We start from the raw sequence: 17,766 nt of genomic DNA on the forward strand, positions 1-17,766 counted from the left end.
TTCAAATCTATCTATTTATTCTCAGTTTTCTACAAATCTCCAATTACCATATCAGGAACAACCCTCAGCGTCATTACCGCTAGCATAAGGGATCTATTAGTTATTCAAACACATACAAAATAATACAAAAAATACACAAATATATTGAACAGATAGAGAAATTAGCTCGAATAGTATATAGATACAATTATTCAAGAAGGCAAGCCAAATATAAGATTGACACTCAATCATTACACACAAATACAAATGATGCATATTTGTCCTATGGCCAATGAGCTCATTTGTTGGTTATAAGTCAAAACCTGACATGTTCGATAACAGACTCTGGATAGTCCCTTGGTGCGTGCATCCCCGAGAGGTATTCATGTTTATCAATATCATTTACGACTCTCAAATTAATGCTAGGGAGTGTAAAACCTGAGAAAAGTAATAAATAATTAATAAATAGGAAAAATAGAAAAAAGTACACCCAAATTTTCACACGGAGTACATATGTACTCCTAAATTTTTTAATGAGTCATTTGTACACACCAAAATAAATCTCCGTTGTCAATTCTACCCTTCCGTGGCCTGAGTAATTTTTTCGGCAGTGGTGGAGGTTAGGTGGCATGGTATTATGTGTTGTGGCCAATTTCAGGTGACACAGTGGAAAATAGAATTATTACATTATTAAATTTGTTGAAATAAATATAAGAAAAGGGAATAATGGAACTACTGTTCATCCTCTTCCTTCTCCAATTCCTTCAAACCCTAAGAACCCTAACACAAGGTGGAAAAAAAATTCTTCCTTCAATCTCTTCATTTTCCTCTATACACATGATTGATATTCATTTCATAAGTTGTGTTGTATGCATGCATTCCAAGCCATTTGTGGATCTGCTCCTCTGGCCTGCAACCTCTAAGAGCGAGTGCAACACAAGCATGCTTACAAGGTAAGCCTGTAGGCTGCCAGAATATGCAAGTGCACTTTTGGTTATCCAAATCAATAGTTACTAATGAAGTTCTAACCATGCACCTTGTAGTTGCCCAAGTCGTTGTGTAAATCCTCCAGGAACCATTTTCAGTTATCCCTGGTTTCTGAATCCACCACAACGTAGGCAATTGGGAAAATCTGGTTGTTTGCATCTTGACCTATTATAGTGAGTAGCTGTCGTCCATAGAATATTGAAAATGCTTCTTCCCATTTGAATATTGTACTTTCTCATGGATCTCTCAAACTCATCCATGGTAGTAAACTACATCCCAAGCTCCAGATGAACTTGGCCAAATGGTGCTATTGGATTTTCCAGAGGCCACACACCCTGTTCACTATCATAATCATCCTTAAAATCAGATGACATTGGACTATGTAAATCTTTAGATTCGTACTAATAGTAGTGAGGGTAGGAGTCACTATCATCATCTGAATCAGATGAATTAGGCTCCACACCAGGAACAAAGATCTTTGGTGCCTCATTCCTTCCTCCTTGCACAAACCTTTGACCAGTAAAAATCCTTAAATAAATTTAATAATGTAATAATTCTATTTTCCACTGTGTCACCCCAAATTGGCTACATCACACAATACCGTGCCACCTGGCCTCTACCACTGCTAAAAAAATTACTCAAGTCACAGAAGGGTAGAATTGACAACGGAGTTTTATTTTGGTGTTTACAAATCATGCATTAAAAAATTTAAGAATACAACTGTACTCCGTGTGAAAACCTTGGTGTACTTTTGTCTAAATCAATAAATTAAATGTAAGTATATAGGGTTAAGAAATTAATAAATTATAAATCAGAAATTTTTAGTGGAAAATTAAGTTAGGAAATAATATTGAGCAGAAAAAAATAACTAATTGCGAAAAAGCGCGTCTGTCGATAACAATGGGTGTACCGGCTTAAATTTTCCCTGTATTATGCGTGAGAAAATTAATTATAAGTGAATAAGATTAATAATTTAGAATTTAGAATTTGGAAAGATAGAAATATTTAAATACAAATTAAAACTCTAATCTTAAAGGTTTTGGCCCAAAGTTGGGTCAACGAGCAAAACTGAGTAACCGGGCTCAAGTGGGTCCAACCCCACATATATAATTCCTTTCACTTGGCCAATTACACACATTTTAGCCACATTTCTTAGAAAGAGAGAGGGAGCAATGTGAAAGGGGAAGAGAAGGAACTCTAAGATTGGTGAGCCAAAATCGAGTATGTGGCCACGCGTCGCTCTGGAGCTCATAACTTTTGATCCGGAGCTCAATTGATGAGTCATTTGTGGTCACGTGTCATTCTCCTCATCCTCTTTAATTTTATCTAAGCCTTGTGGTAAGGAAATCTAAGATTTTTGCCCAGTTTCTTTTCCTATAATAATTTGTGATTTTGGTTTTGAGGGTGTTGTGTTATTGTGATTTTGGTGGTTTAGGAATGCTCCAGCATGAATTTCAAGTGGGTTCGATCTAAATTTCATGTGGGTTAAGGCCAATAAGCTTAAATACCTTTATTATCTCCCAATTTTATGTATGAAACCTAGTATTAATGTCGAGATATATTATTGTGACTATAATATGTGGAATAGAGATTGGCTAGGCTGAATTTGGTGTGAAGCAAAAGTTGATTGAAATATTTGAGTGGTAGACCTTGGAGATTGATTCAGGAAAGGCATCAAGGGTTTAAACCACCGACATTCAGGTACGAGTTTCAGTTTTGAATAGGCATTATGTAAAGTTATGTGAATGTCTAGGCTAGATTCTCCTAGGATAGGATTGAATGATATTGATTGTATTTGTGATTAGTTGGTTGTGGTTGAGAATTAATGATTTGATTGTTGTTGAGTTTGGGTATGAATTATGATGAGAATGTGATATGTTGAATGAGATATAGTGAGTATTATGTATGTTGACAATTATTTGTGGTTTAGCATTTAGTTTTGTAAATTTTGGATATGAATGTGGTGTTGTGAAAAATTGAGCCTATGGCCGTAATGGGGTGAGGTGTCCCCTATGAAGTAAGCTGTGGTAAGTTTCATAATTGCTCATATTTGATTGAATTATAATTAATGAATGTTAGTTTCATTGGATTAAAACTTGTCTAAATTGAGTGTTAAATGATAGAAAGTGATTAAATTGTTGATAAAAGTGGGAAATTATTGTGTTGGACTTGTTGATAAGTTGTTAAATGGTGAGGAAATAGTGAATGGGTATTGAGTATGCTTAGAAAAGGGTGTTTGTATGGTTTTGTATTGAGAATTGTTAAAAATGTATGTTTTGTAACATTTCATAAAAACAGAGTTCGTGGCCAACTTCGGTGGGTCGTAACTCGGTCTCCAGAGTTGGAAATTCAACGAAACTAGATTTTGATAAAAATTTATCTAATGATCTTTTCAATGGTTCAAGAATGATTGAAAATGTATTTTGAGTAGAAAGTTATAAAGGTTTAAAGTTCGGATTAAAAAACTAAATTTCTACAGCATAACATCTTTCTGAAAATCTACTATACCTGCATACGTAGACGTGACATGCAGTATGAGTATAGGGCTCTACCCAGTACTTTTGTGTAGGCAGACGTGGGCTACGTACGCGACTTTGGAAAATTTTACAGCCTCGCATACGCGAGCCTATGCTACTACCAAGACACTCGCGTGTGCGACTATAGTCGGCATACGTGACATTGCACTTTTTGAATCTCCTGTGTACATAGATGGCATGCGTACGCATGACCCTTTGTTTTGCCAAAAATGAAATTTTAAGTTATCGACCATTCTTCTAGCCTTCAAAACCCATGTAAGCTTTGTTAGGAGTTTAGAGCCAGTATAATTGAGGGTAGAGGACTTAGGAAAGGATCCCAGTGAGTTGATATTGAGAGATAATGGTGAACAACTATAATTATGACTATGAATGAAGTAAAAATATGATTTTTGATGTTAATTGATGATGATGCGAGTTTGGTACTTAATAAGAGAAGTATTAGGTTTCGAATTGTGGATTCTTATGGCGTGGCTGAATAAAGAGAATGAGCTGGAATTGAGAATGGTTGTGAGGACGGTGGTCGTATCTTGTGCACGTGTTAATGAGAGATGTGACATTGAGGAACAGTGATTAATTATGTGTAAGGTATGACAAGGGTGAGTATGATATCTTGGGAATGAATGGAATGTGTATAGTAGTGACTGTGAATTTGATGAGGGTTTCTGACCTAGCAAAGATGGTGGTATAATTCTGCTTGCTCAATTAGTATCCCAGTATGCGGGGATGGTGGTTTATCCCGCCCTCGGTGAGGACAGAGGTTTGATCCTGCTCACGAGTTAATGAGAATGAGTAATTGATAAGTGACTGGGATTTATGAGCTTTATAATATATGAAACAAGCAAGAGAGATTAATGTCAACTATGTTGAGTTGTCCTGGCAAGGACGGTGGTTTAATCCCACTTGTCATGGTTATTGAATAATGAGTTTTGTCCTGGCAAGGACGGTGATTTGATCCCACTTGTTCGTGGTTATTGTGCGTATGTGGGGATGGTGGTTTTATCCCGCCCGCAGTGAGGATGGAGGTTTTTTCTCGCTCCTGTACTAATGAATTGTTTAGCAAGGGTGGTGGTGTGATCCTACTAGCATATTGGATTGTGTTTAGCAAGGACGGTGGTGTGATCCCAAATGCATATTATTTTGTGTTTGGCAAGGACGGTGGTTTAATCCAGCTTGCAGATTGAGTTGTTAATGTAACTCGAGCAAGGATGGTGGTGTAATCCTGCTTGTTTGAGGTACCCAATAAGGATGGTTGTTCAATCTTGCTTACTACAGAGGTAATAAGGACGGTGGTTTAATCCCGCTTGCGTGTTCTGAGCAAGGATGGTAGTCTAAATCCGCTTATTCATATAACCTATGGGTAAGGACGGTGGTTAAATCCTGCTTATCCAAGTCAGGTCTGGCAACATAACCGACGCGTGAGCTCATGGCCAGTAGGACAGACATGCATCATTTGTATCTATATGACATTGTTTGAGTGTGTTTATTGTATATATGGTTCCTATATGATTATTATTGTTTAACTACTATCTGTCATAGTTGTTGTACTTGAATTTGGTTGTGTTTGCTGTTACTAATCAACTGTGAGACCATGTATATAGATGTCGAGATGAAATAGGGAGAACTTGAGACTGAAAAGAAACAGGAGGAGCAAAAGGTGAGAGAACTAATAATATATAGGCTGAGAGGGACTTGAGGTTTGATGAAAAGAGAAAGGGCAAGTGAAAACCTGAGATGTATGAGTATAATTAGTTACACCTAGCATATCTTACGGTTTTTCTAGTTTAGTATTGATGAGCGGATAATTTATACGCTTTTTGGCATTGTTTTTAGGTAGTTTTTAGTATGATTTAGTTAGTTTTTACTATGGTTTTATTAGTTTTTATGCAAAATTCACATATCTGGACTTCACTATGAGTTTCTGTGTTTTTCTGTGATTTCAGGTATTTTCTGGCTGAAATTGAGGGACCTGAGCAAAAATCTGATTCAGAGGCTGAAAAAGGACTGTAGATGTTGTTGGATCCTAACCTCCCTGCACTCGAAATGGATTTTCTGGAGTTACAAAAATTCAATTGGCACGCTCTTAATTGCGTTGGAAAGTAGACATCCAGAGCTTTCCAGCAATATATAATAGTTCAAACTTTGCTCGAGTTTTGACGACGCAAACTGGCGTTCAAACGCCAACTTCCTGCCTTATTTTGAAGTTAAACGTCAGAAACAGGTTACAAACCAAAGTTAAACACCACAAACAGGCTGTAACCTGGCGTTTAGCTTCAAGAGAAGCCTCTACACGTGTAAAGCTCAATGCTCAGCCCAAGCACACACCAAGTGGGCCCCGAAAGTGAATTTCTGCACTATCTGCACTTAGTTACTTATTTTCTGTAACCCTAGCTACTAGTTTAGTATAAAAACAACTTTTAGAGACTTACTATGTACCTCACGACATTTCACATCTAAATTTTGTATCTTCTTTGGCATGAGTCTCTAAACTCCATGGTTGGGGGTGAGGAGCTTTGTTGTGTCTCGATGGATTAATGCAATTACTTCTGTTTTCTATTCAATCACGCTTGTTTCTATTCTAAGATACTCGCTCGGACTTAACTATGATGAATGTGATGATCCGTGACACTCATCACTATTCTCAACCTATGAACGCGTGCCTGACAACCACTTCCGTTCTACCTTAGATTCAGTGTGTATCTCTTTGGTTCCTGGTTCACGTGTTTGATTGCATCTCTTGACAACAGAGCATTCGAATCCGTGAGATTAGAGTCTTCGTGGTATAGGCTAGAATTATTGGTGGCCATTTCTGAGATCCGGAAAGTCTAAACCTTATCTGTGGTATTTCGAGTAGGATATGGGATGGGATGACTGTGACGAGCTTCAAACTCACGAGTGCTGGGCGTGGTGACAGATGCAAAAGGATCAATGGATCCTATTCCAACATGAGTGAGAATCGACAGATGATTAGCCATGTGGTGACAGCGCATTTGGACCATTTTCACTAAGAGGACGGATGGTAGCCATTGACAACGGTGATCCACCAACACACAGCTTGCCATGGAAGGAGCCTTGCGTGCGTGAAGAAGAAGACAGTAGGAAAGCAGAGATTCAGAAGACAGAGCATCTCCAAAAACCTCAATCTGTTCTCCATTACTGCATAACAAGTATTATTTAATTTATGCTATCTACTCTTCATAAATCTAATCATTTTTATTAATAATTTCCTGACTAAGAATTACAAAATAACCATAGCTTGCTTCAAGCCGACAATCTCCGTGGGATCGACCCTTACTCACGTAAGGTATTCCTTGGACGACCCAGTGCACTTGCTGGTTAGTGGTACGAGTTGTGAAAAGTGTGATTCACAATTTCATGCACCATGTTTTTGGCGCCGTTGCCGGGGATTGTTTGAGTTTGGACAACTGACGGTTTATTTTGTTGTTTAGATTAGGAAAAATTTTTCTTTTTGGTTTAGAGTCTTCCGTTTAAGTTTAGTTTTATACTTCTAAGTTTAGTGTCAATTGCATAATTTTATTTTTCTTTCATTTTTTCTTCGAATTATTAGTTGCTCTTAGTGTTCATTTTGATATTCAAAGTTTCCTTGTTTTGATCTAAAAATTTTAAGTTTGGTGTCGTTTTTACTGTTTTTCTCTTTCTTCATTAAATTCAAAAATATCTTTCCTCTTTATTCTAATTGATTTTCTAAATTTTCCTTTAAAAATTCAAATTTTTATTTTAAAACTTTCTATTTTATCTTATCTTAGTTTTAAAAATTTAAAATTCAAATCTTTTTCGAAAATCATATTAAAAAATTTTCAAATCTTTTCAATTAATTAGTCAATTCAACATTCAAATTTCTTTTTATTTTCCTTTAATTTTTGAAATCTATATTTTTTTCTAATTATTTTACTTTATTTTATTTCATTTTATTTTCTTTTTATTTGGTTATTTTTAATTAAATAAAATAAAAATAAAAATATATTTTACTTGTAATTCACATCATCTCCCTTTCTCCATCATGGATCTAAGTGGAAATGAACATTCCAGAAGGACTCTGGGGTCATATGCTAACCCCATTACTGCTGCATATGAGAGTAGCATCTGTATACCTCCCATCAGAGCAAGCAGTTTTGAGCTAAATCCTCAGCTCATTGTCATGGTGCAGCAAAATTGCCAGTATTCTGGTCTTCCACAGGAAGAACCTACTGAGTTTCTGGCATAGTTCTTGCAAATTGCTAACATAGTACGTGACAAAGAAGTAGATCAGGATGTATACAGATTATTACTGTTTCCATTTGCTGTAAAAGATCAAGCTAAGAGGTGGTTAAATAACCAACCTACAGCAAGCATAAGAACATGGAAACAGTTATCAGACAAATTCCTGAATCAATATTTTCCTCCAAAAAGGATGACACAGCTAAGGCTAGACATCCAAGGCTTTAAACAAGAGGATGATGAATCCCTTTATAACGCCTAGGAGAGGTACCGAGGGATGCTAAGGAAATGCCCCTCTGAAATATTTTCAGAGTGGGTGCAGTTAGACATCTTCTACTACGGGCTTACAGAAAAAGCTCAGACATCTCTAGACCACTCAGCTGGTGATCTATACACATGAGAAAGACTATTGAAGAGGCTCAAGAGCTTATCGATATAGTTGCTAGAAATCAGCATCTGTACATAAGTAGTGAGTCCTCCATGAAAGAAGAAGCTAAGGCAGTATCAACTGACTTTAGTCCTCAGGAACAAGTTGATGAATTTAATCAGCAACTATCTTCTATAACAAGGCAGTTAGCAGAATTTAAGGAGATGCTACAAGAAACCAAAAATGCTAACAAGGATATGGAATCACAATTGAATCAGACAAAACAACAGTTATCAAAACAGATAACAGAGGAGTGCCAAGCCGTTCAATTTAGAAGTGGAAAAATATTAAACACCTCAACTCAAAGCAGCAGAAAGCCAAGAAAAGAACAGTTGACAGAGGATGAGCAACCTACTACCCAAAATCCCTCTGAGAAAAGTAAGAGCCCAGAGAGGAATAAGTCTGGCGTTCAAACGCCAGAAAAGGGTGAAAAACTGGCGTTAAACGCCCAATCCATGTCCAGTTCTGGCGTTCAAATGCCAGAAAAGGGTAGGAATCTGGCGTTAAACGCCCAATCCTTGTCCAGTTCTGGTGTTCAAACGCCAGTGAGGGATCAAACACATGCAAGTGCTGATAATAACTCCCTCAAGAAGGCTTCTCAACCTGCCTCTGTAAGAAATAAACCTGCAGCAACTAAGGTTGAAGAGTATAAAGCCAAGATGCCTTATCCTCAGAAACTCTGCCAAGCGGAACAGGACAAACAATTTGCACGCTTTGCAGACTATCTCAGGACTCTTGAAATAAAGATTTCGTTTGCAGAGGCACTTGAGCAAATACCCTCTTATGCTAAGTTCATGAAAGAGATCTTAAGTCATAAGAAGGATTGGAGAGAAAATGAAAAATTTTTTCTCACTGAAGAATGCAGTGCAGTCATTTTGAAGAGCTTACCAGAGAAGCTTAAAGATCCTGGAAGCTTTATGATACCATGCACATTAGAGGGTACTTGTACCAAGAAAGCTCTATGTGATCTTGGGGCAAGTATCAACCTAATACCTGCATCCACTATCAGAAAGCTTGGCTTGATTGAAGAAGTCAAACCAACCCGAATATGCCTCCAACTTGCTGATGGCTCCATTAAATATCCATCAGGCGTAATTGAGGACATGATTGTCAAGGTTGGGCCATTTGCCTTTCCCACTAACTTTGTAGTGCTGGAAATGGAGGAGCACAAGAGTGCAAGTCTCATTCTAGGAAGACCTTTCCTAGCAACTGGACGAACCCTCATTGACGTCCAAAAAGAGAAATTAACCCTGAGAGTCAATGAGGATGAGTTTAAGTTGAATGTTGTCAAAGTTATGCAGCATCCAGACACATCAAAAGACTGCATGAGTGTTGATATTATTGACTTCCTGGTAGAGGAGATCAACATGGCTGAGAGTCTCGAATCAGAGGTAGAAGACATCTTCAAAGATGTTCAGCCTGATTTGGAGGAATCAGAGGAAATAAAAGAACCTCTGAAAATTCCTCAGGAAAAAGAGAAACCTCCTAAACCCGAGCTCAAACTACTACCACCATCCCTGAAATATGCATTTCTGGGAGAAGGTGACACTTTTCCGGTGATCATAAGCTCTGCTTTAAATCCACAGGAAGAGAAAGCACTACTTCAAGTGCTAAGGACACACAAGACAGCTCTTGGGTGGTCCATAAGTGATCTTAAAAACATCAGCCCAGCAAGATGCATGCACAAGATCCTATTGGAGGACGATGCTAAGCCAGTGGTTCAACCACAGAGGCGGCTAAATCCAGCCATGAAGGAGGTGGTGCAGAAAGAGGTCACCAAGTTACTGGAGGCTGGGATTATTTATCCTATTTCTGATAGCTCCTGGGTGAGCCCTGTCCAAGTTATCCCCAAGAAGGGAGGCATGACAGTGATTCATAATGAAAAGAATGAACTGGTTCCTACAAGAACAGTTACAGGGTGGCGTCTGTGTATTGACTACAGAAGGCTTAATACAGCCACCAGGAAGGATCACTTTCCTTTGCCATTCATAGACCAGATGCTAGAGATGCTAGCAGGTCATGAATATTACTGCTTTTTGGATGGCTATTCAGGTTACAACCAAATTGCAGTAGATCCTCAGGACCAAGAGAAAATATCATTCACATGTCCTTCTGGAGTATTTGCCTACAGAAGGATGCCTTTTGGTCTGTGCAATGCACCTGCAACCTTTCAGAGGTGCATGCTCTCTATCTTCTATGATATGGTAGAGAAATTTCTGGAAGTCTTCATGGATGACTTCTCAGTATTTGGAGACTCATTCAGCTCCTGCCTTGACCATTTAGCACTTGTTTTGAAAAGGTGCCAAGAGACCAACCTAGTTTTAAACTGGGAAAAATGTCACTTTATGGTGACTGAAGGAATTGTCCTTGGGCATAAAATTTCAAACAAGGGAATAGAGGTAGATCAAGCTAAGGTAGAGGTGATTGAAAAATTACCACCACCCACTAATGTTAAAGCAATCAGAAGCTTTCTGGGGCATGCAGGATTCTACAGGAGGTTTATAAAGGATTTTTCAAAAATCGCAAAACCTCTGAGTAATCTGCTAGCTGTTGACACACCATTTGTCTTTGACACAGGGTGTTTGCAGGCCTTTGAGACTCTGAAGGCTAAGTTGGTCACAACACCTGTCATTTCTGTACCAGACTGGACATTACCATTCGAATTAATGTGTGATGCCAGTGACCATGCTATTGGTGCAGTATTGGGACAGAGGCATGACAAGCTTCTGCACATCATTTACTATGCTAGTCGTGTTTTAAATGATGCGCAGAAAAATTACACAACCACAGAAACGGAATTTCTTGCAGTGGTTTATGCCATTGACAAGTTTAGATCTTACTTAGTAGGATCAAAAGTGATTGTGTATACTGACCATGCTACTCTTAAATATCTCCTCATGAAGCAGGATTCAAAACCCAGACTCATAAGATGGGTGTTGCTTCTGCAAGAGTTTGATATAGAAATAAGAGACAGAAAAGGGATAGAGAATCAAGTAGCTGATCACCTGTCCCAGATAGAACCAGTAACAGGAGCATCCCTCCCTCTTATTGAGATCTCTGAAACCTTTCTGGATGAGCAATTGTTTGCTATTCAGGAAGCTTCGTGGTTTGCGGACATTGCAAACTATAAGGCTCTGATTATTTGTGAGGCTCCATGAGAGCTCACTGTCAAGCTATTGACATTAAAGAAGCGCTTGTTGGGAGGAAACCCAATGTTATTTAATTATATCTATTTATTTTGCATTGCTATTTTTATGTTTTCATTAGGTTGATGATCATGTGAAGTCACAAAAATAATTGAAAAATCAAAAACAGAATTAAAAACAACATTAAAAACAGCTCACCCTGGAGGAAGAGCTTAGTAGCGTTTAAATGCCAGTAAGAATAGCAGAATGGGCATTAAACGCCCAGTCTGGCACCATCCTGGGCGTTTAACGCCAGAAACAGGCAGCAGATTGGCGTTTAACGCCAGAACAGAGCATGAAGTTGGCATTTAACGCCAGAAAAGAAAGAAAAGTTGGCGTTAAACGCCAGAAATAGGCTACAACCTGGCATTTAACGCCAGAATTGCACTCTAAGGGCATTTTGCATGCCTAAATGGAGCAGGGATGAAAAGTCCTTAACCCCTCAGGATCTGTGGACCCCACAGGATCCCCACCTACCTCACCATTCAAATTCAAACCATTCTTTCTTCTTTTGCTCGAGGACGAGCAAAACTTTTAAGTTTGGTATAGAAAAAAAAGCGTTGCTTTTTTTTTTCCATAACCATTTATGGAACCTAAGGCTGGAGAAACTTCTAGAAAGAGGAAAAGGAAGGCAGTTGCTTCCACCCCCAAGTCATGAGAGATGGAGAGGTTCATCTCAAGGGTCCATAGTTCAGTGGTAGAGCATTTGACTGTAGATCAAAGAGCCATGAGAGAGGAGCTCAAGAGCACCGTTGGTTCTTCAAGAGGAAGAAGACGCCACCTTCAATAAGGTGGACCCGTTTCTTAATCTCCTTGTCGATTTGTTTTTCTGTTTTCATTTTTGAGCTTTATGTTTGACTATGTTTTGTGTCTTTACTACATGATCATTAGTGTCTAGTGTCTATGCCTTAAAGTTATGAATGTCCCATAAATCCTTCACCCTTCTTAAATGAAAAATGTTCCTAATTACAAAAGAACAAGAAGTACATGAATTTCAATTATTATCTTGAAACTAGTTTAATTATTTTGATGTGGTGACAATACTTTCTGCTTTCTGAATGAATGCTTGAACAGTGCATATGTCTTTTGAATTTGTTGTTTATGAATGTTAAAATTGTTGGCTCTTGAAAGAATAATGAAAAAGGAGAAATGTTATTGATAATCTGAAAAATCATAAAATTGATTCTTGAAGCAAGAAAAAGCAGTGAAGAACAAAGCTTGCGAAAAAAAAAAGAGAAAAAGGAAAAGCAAGCAGAAAAAGCCAATAGCTCTTTAAACCAAAAGGCAAGAGCAAAAAGCCAGTAACCCTTTAAACCAAAAGGCAAGGGTAATAAAAAGGATCCAAGGCATTGAGAATTAATGGATAGGAGGGCCCAAAGGAATAAAATTCCGGCCTAAGCGGCTAAACCAAGCTGTCCCTAACCATGAGCTTGTGGCGTGAAGGTGTCAAGTGAAAAGCTTGAGACTGAGCGGTTAAAGTGGTAATCCAAAGCAAAAAGAGTGTGCTTAAGAACCTGATGCCAGGGCATTTTGGCCAGTTTCACTGACCTTTTCTTTACTATTTTAGGGTAGTTTCATGCATTTTCTTAGTTAATAAGCAAGTTTTTAGTAGATAATCACTTACATCTTGATTCAAGCAAACATTGTGAATTTCATGTGATTTTATGAGAATTATGCATGAATTGAATGAAAAATTGGATAATGCATGTCTCATAACTTGGATTAGAGCTTTGATGCACTTTATTTGCTTGATTTCAGGACAAAGGAAGCAAGGAAGAGCCACATTAGCAGCCACATTAATCTAATTAATGTGACCACTAACGTGGAATGGGAATAAACTTGCAACGTTAATGAGAAAAGTGATTGCTAATAACGCCTTCGAAACCATCATGGCCCACGTTAATTGCCACATTAACTACATTAACGTGGTAGTTAACGTGGAGAGAAAGGGAGCTCCAGCGTTAGTGGTAAAAGTGAATACCACTAACGCTCCAAATTGGTAATTAGCCACGTTAAGAGTCACGTTAACTCAGTTAACGTGAACTCTAACGTGGAAAGGGAAGACAATGCCAACGTTAGTGACACTCACCTTTGTCACTAGCGTTGGACTAAGCCCAATTGGCCACATTAAGAGTCACGTTAACTACATTAACGTGAACTCTAACGTGGGGGGAGCAAGGAATCGCCAACGTTAGTGGTACTCACCTTTGTCACTAACGTTGGACCAAGCCACTATGAGCCACGTTAGTTGCCACGTTAATTGCATTAACGTGGAGGAAAGAAATGATGAGCCAACTTTAGTGACACTCACCTTTGTCACTAACGTTGGAGATGGCAATCACCACCACGTTAGTGGCCACGTTAAGACAATTAACGTGAGGCACTAACGTGAGAAAGGGCGTTTGGAGCATTAGTGACAAAGGTAAGTGTCACTAACACTCTCGAGGCTAAGGCATGCCCACGTTAAGAGCCACGTTAGTTATACTAACGTGGACTCTAACGTGAGGAAAGGGGGGCTAAGAGCAACGTTATTGGCAAAGGTGAAAGCCAATAACGCTTGCGATGGACCAAGAGGCAACGTTGGTGGTCACGTTAGTGCCACTAATGTTGAAGTTAACGTGAACCATCTTGGGCTAGGAACGTTAGTGAAAAAGGTGATTGTCACTAACGTTCTCGAACCCACATTTTCACTTAACGTTAACGCCACTAACGTCCTAGCTAAAATCCATGCCTAGATCACACTTTTTCTGCAAGTAAAGCTGAGCCCACTGAAGATTCCAAACTGCTTCAACTCAAGATCTAAAGGCCCATATCCAAAGACTTGAAGAGCCAACTAGAAGATCAGAAGAGTAGTATATATAAGAGTAGTTTTGAACTAGAGAAGAGAGCCTTTTAGCATTGGGAGAACTACTCCTTGTAAAATTTTACTTTCTCTGTATTTTTAGTTTTACTTTGAGAATGTATTTTCCATCTTTGTTTTCCATTCCCAGAGCTATGAACAACTAAACCCCTTTCATTGGGTTAGGGAGCTCTGTTGTAATTTGATGGATCAATAATAGTTTTCATTATTCTTCTTCTTTCTTTTCTCTTGATTTTACTAGAAAGCTTTCAATCTTCATCCAATTGGGTAGTTGTCCTGGAAAAGAAGCTATTCATACTTAGATCTCTTCGGAACCTTGGAAGAGGAATGAAGAGATCATGCTAGAAATGTTTTCTCATGTTGGACCAAATTGGGGTTTGGATGGATATAGTGACATATAATCCTACCACCATTTTGATTTGGGAATACATGTGGTATAATCAGTGACCATACTTCATCTCTTCTCATGAGCAATTAGACCAAAAAATTGGCTATTGATCAAGATTTGAGAGATTGAATTACCAAGGAATTGGAATTCAATCACTTAAGATTGCCAAGGAGATCAATGAATGCATTGATTGAGGAAGAGATGAAAATGAACTTGATCCGGAGAATACCACATCTGCTGAGCCGAATGAACTTTCCATTTCTGATCTTACCCATTTTCTTTACTTTCTGCCATTTACTTTTATGTTCATCTTCCCCATTCCCCATTTAAGATTCTGCAATTTACTTTCTGTCATTTACATTCAATCCTTTATTTCCAGTAATTACATTTCCTGCCATTTACTTTCGGCCATTTAAATTCCTGCAATTCTCCAATCAAATTCTGCTTAGCTCAACTAGAACATTTCTCCAATTAAAGTTGCTTGACCAATCAATCCCTGTGGGATTCGACCTCACTCTATTATGAGTTTTTACTTGACGACAATACGGTATAGTTGCCAAGGGAAAATTGTTGAGAGACAAGTGTCCGTGCATCAAGTTTATGGCGCCGTTGCCGGGGATTGATTTTGTATCAACAATGATTAAATTGGTGGATAACTAGATTGAGCATTTTTCCTTTGTTTGATTTAAATTCTGTTTGAGTAGTTTACTTTCAGTTTTAGTTATTTTCTTCCCTTTACCCCTACCCATTTGTGGTGTTCTCGTATTTGTTACAATTCAGTTCACTAACCCACTAACTGTTTGATATATTGCATCACTCACACTAACAGCATTTTTTTTTTACAAGAATACTTTCTATCTCCCTTTTTGCTTTGGCCTTGTTGGTTGTATGACAGGTAGAAGAAGCGGGGCTTCAACTTCTTTTGATTCTGAACCTGAGAGGACCTTCTTTAGACTAAGGAGGGAAGCAAGAGGAAGAGAGTTGTTGGTGCTGAGGAAGAGGAGGAGTATTTTGAACCAAACATGGATGAGAATATGGAGAACCATCATGAAGAAGAGGCTCACAACCATTGCAGAGAAGGTCCAGTGCATCATGCTGGACAAGAAAGAAGAGTTCTAGGCTCTTATTTCAATCCAAACCCAGGAAACTGTGGAAGTAGCATCCAAAAGCCAACCATACATGCCAATAAATTTGAACTAAAGCCACAGCTCATCACCCTCATTCAGAACAACTGTTCATTCGGAGGAAGTGTCCAAGAAGACCCCAATCAACATTTAACCACATTCCTGAGGATATGTGACACTGTGAAGTCTAATGGTGTTCATCCTGACACCTATAGACTGCTTCTGTTTCCCTTCTCACTCAAGGACAAAGCATCTAAATGGCTGGAATCCTTCCCGAAGGAGAGTTTAACAACCTGGGAAGATGTGGTGAACAAATTATTGGCGAGAATCTATCCCGCTCAAAGAATCAATAGGTTGAGAGCTGAGGTACAAACCTTCAGGCAACAAGATGGTGAGACTCTATATGAAGCATGGGAGAGGTTTAAGGACTTGACAAGAAGGTGCCCGCCAGATATGTTCAATGAATGGGTGCAGTTACACATTTTCTATGAAGGTCTTTTGTACGAATCAAAGAAGGCAGTAGACCACTCATCTGGGGGATCTCTGAACAAGAAAAAGACCATTGAAGAAGCCATAGATGTCATTGAGACTGTAGCTGAGAATGACTACTTCTATGCTTCTGAAAGAGGCAACACTAGAGGAGTAATGGAGCTAAACAACGTGGATACACTGCTGGCCCAGAACAAGCTGATCACCAAGCAGTTGGCTGACCTTATCAAGAAAATGGAGAGGAACCAAGTAGCAGCAATCACCACCTCATCAGCAACCCAAGAAGGAGTGAATGCAGAAGCAGAGGGTGAGCAGAAACAAGCCAACTACATTGGAAACTCACCTAGGCAGACCCATGATCCATACTCCAAAACGTACAATCCTGGTTGGAGGAACCACCCAAACCTTGGGTGGGGAAATCAACAAGATCAATGCCAAGATCAGAGACGTCACAACCCCAACAACAATGCAGCTCACCAACATTCCACACAGAGATCATATCAGCACCCACCTAACAATACCTCTCAACATCCATATCAAAACCAAAATGGCCATTCTCATCCTTCCAACTCCAACTCATCATCATCCGAAGATAGACTCTCAAGGATTGAGACCCTACTTTAAGGCATATGTAAGGAACTCCAAGAGAACAAGGTGTTCAAAGAGGAGGTGCGAGCTAATATCAAAAACCAGGGAGACACCATTAAGAGGATAGAATTTCAAGTGGGATATCTCTCTGAGAAGATTCCCAAACCTACTAACAGCTTCCCAAGTGACACAGAGAAAAACCCGAGAGGTGAAGCAAAGAAAGTAAGATGGAAAGACTGCAAGATGGTCACTATAAGTGATAAGGGGACTGAGGAAGAGCTAAACAAACCCTTCGAACACTCTGGAGATACTTCAGCAGAGAAGCAGGAAGAGGGTCACCAAGAAACCAAAATCACACAGAAGGAGATGCTGAAACTCTATGCACCTTTTCCCCAAAGACTCAAGGGTGGTGTGGAAAAGAGAATATACTCAAAGTTCCTTGACATGTTTGCATCTCTCGATGTAAACATACCATTCATCAAGGCTCTCCAACAAATGCCCTCGTACATTAAGTATATGAAAGAGCTGCTGACCAGGAAAAGCTCACTCAAAGGAGGGCAAACAATAGTGATGAATAAGGAGTGCAGTGCTCTCATTGAATCAGAGTTACCTACAAAAAGGAAGGACCCAGGGAGTTTTCACATCCCCTGTGCCATAGGAGAAACAATGTTTGACAAAGGACTCTGTGACCTGGGAACAAGCATCAACTTAATGCCTTTATCCCTTATGAAGAAGCTGCAGATCAATGAGCTAATGCCCACAGACGTAGTCATCAGGCTGGCTGACAAAACTTAAAAACAAGCAGTAGGAGTGGTTGAAAATGTGTTGGTAAAGGTTGGAAACTACTTCCTTCCCACTGACTTTGTCATATTGGAAATGGAAGAGAGTCACCTTCACCCAATCATATTGGGAAGACCGTTCCTAGCTACAGCCAGAGCGCTCATAGATGTGGAGCGAGGAGAGCTAATACTGAGGATACATGACGAA

The 17,766-nt window shown here is 39.0% G+C and overlaps 1 non-coding gene across 1 annotated transcript; it reads right to left on the reverse strand.

The window, feature by feature from the left end:
- Positions 1 to 16,053: 16,053 nt before the first annotated feature.
- Positions 16,054 to 16,160, reverse strand: LOC148567958 (small nucleolar RNA R71). Its single transcript, XR_015881912.1, has one exon. It is a non-coding gene; the product is annotated as a small nucleolar RNA R71 (small nucleolar RNA).
- Positions 16,161 to 17,766: the final 1,606 nt, after the last annotated feature.

This window comes from Arachis ipaensis, chromosome B4 (assembly GCF_059453495.1).
Source record: "Arachis ipaensis isolate K30076 ecotype BB chromosome B4, ASM5945349v1, whole genome shotgun sequence".
Lineage (NCBI taxonomy): Eukaryota > Viridiplantae > Streptophyta > Magnoliopsida > Fabales > Fabaceae > Arachis > Arachis ipaensis.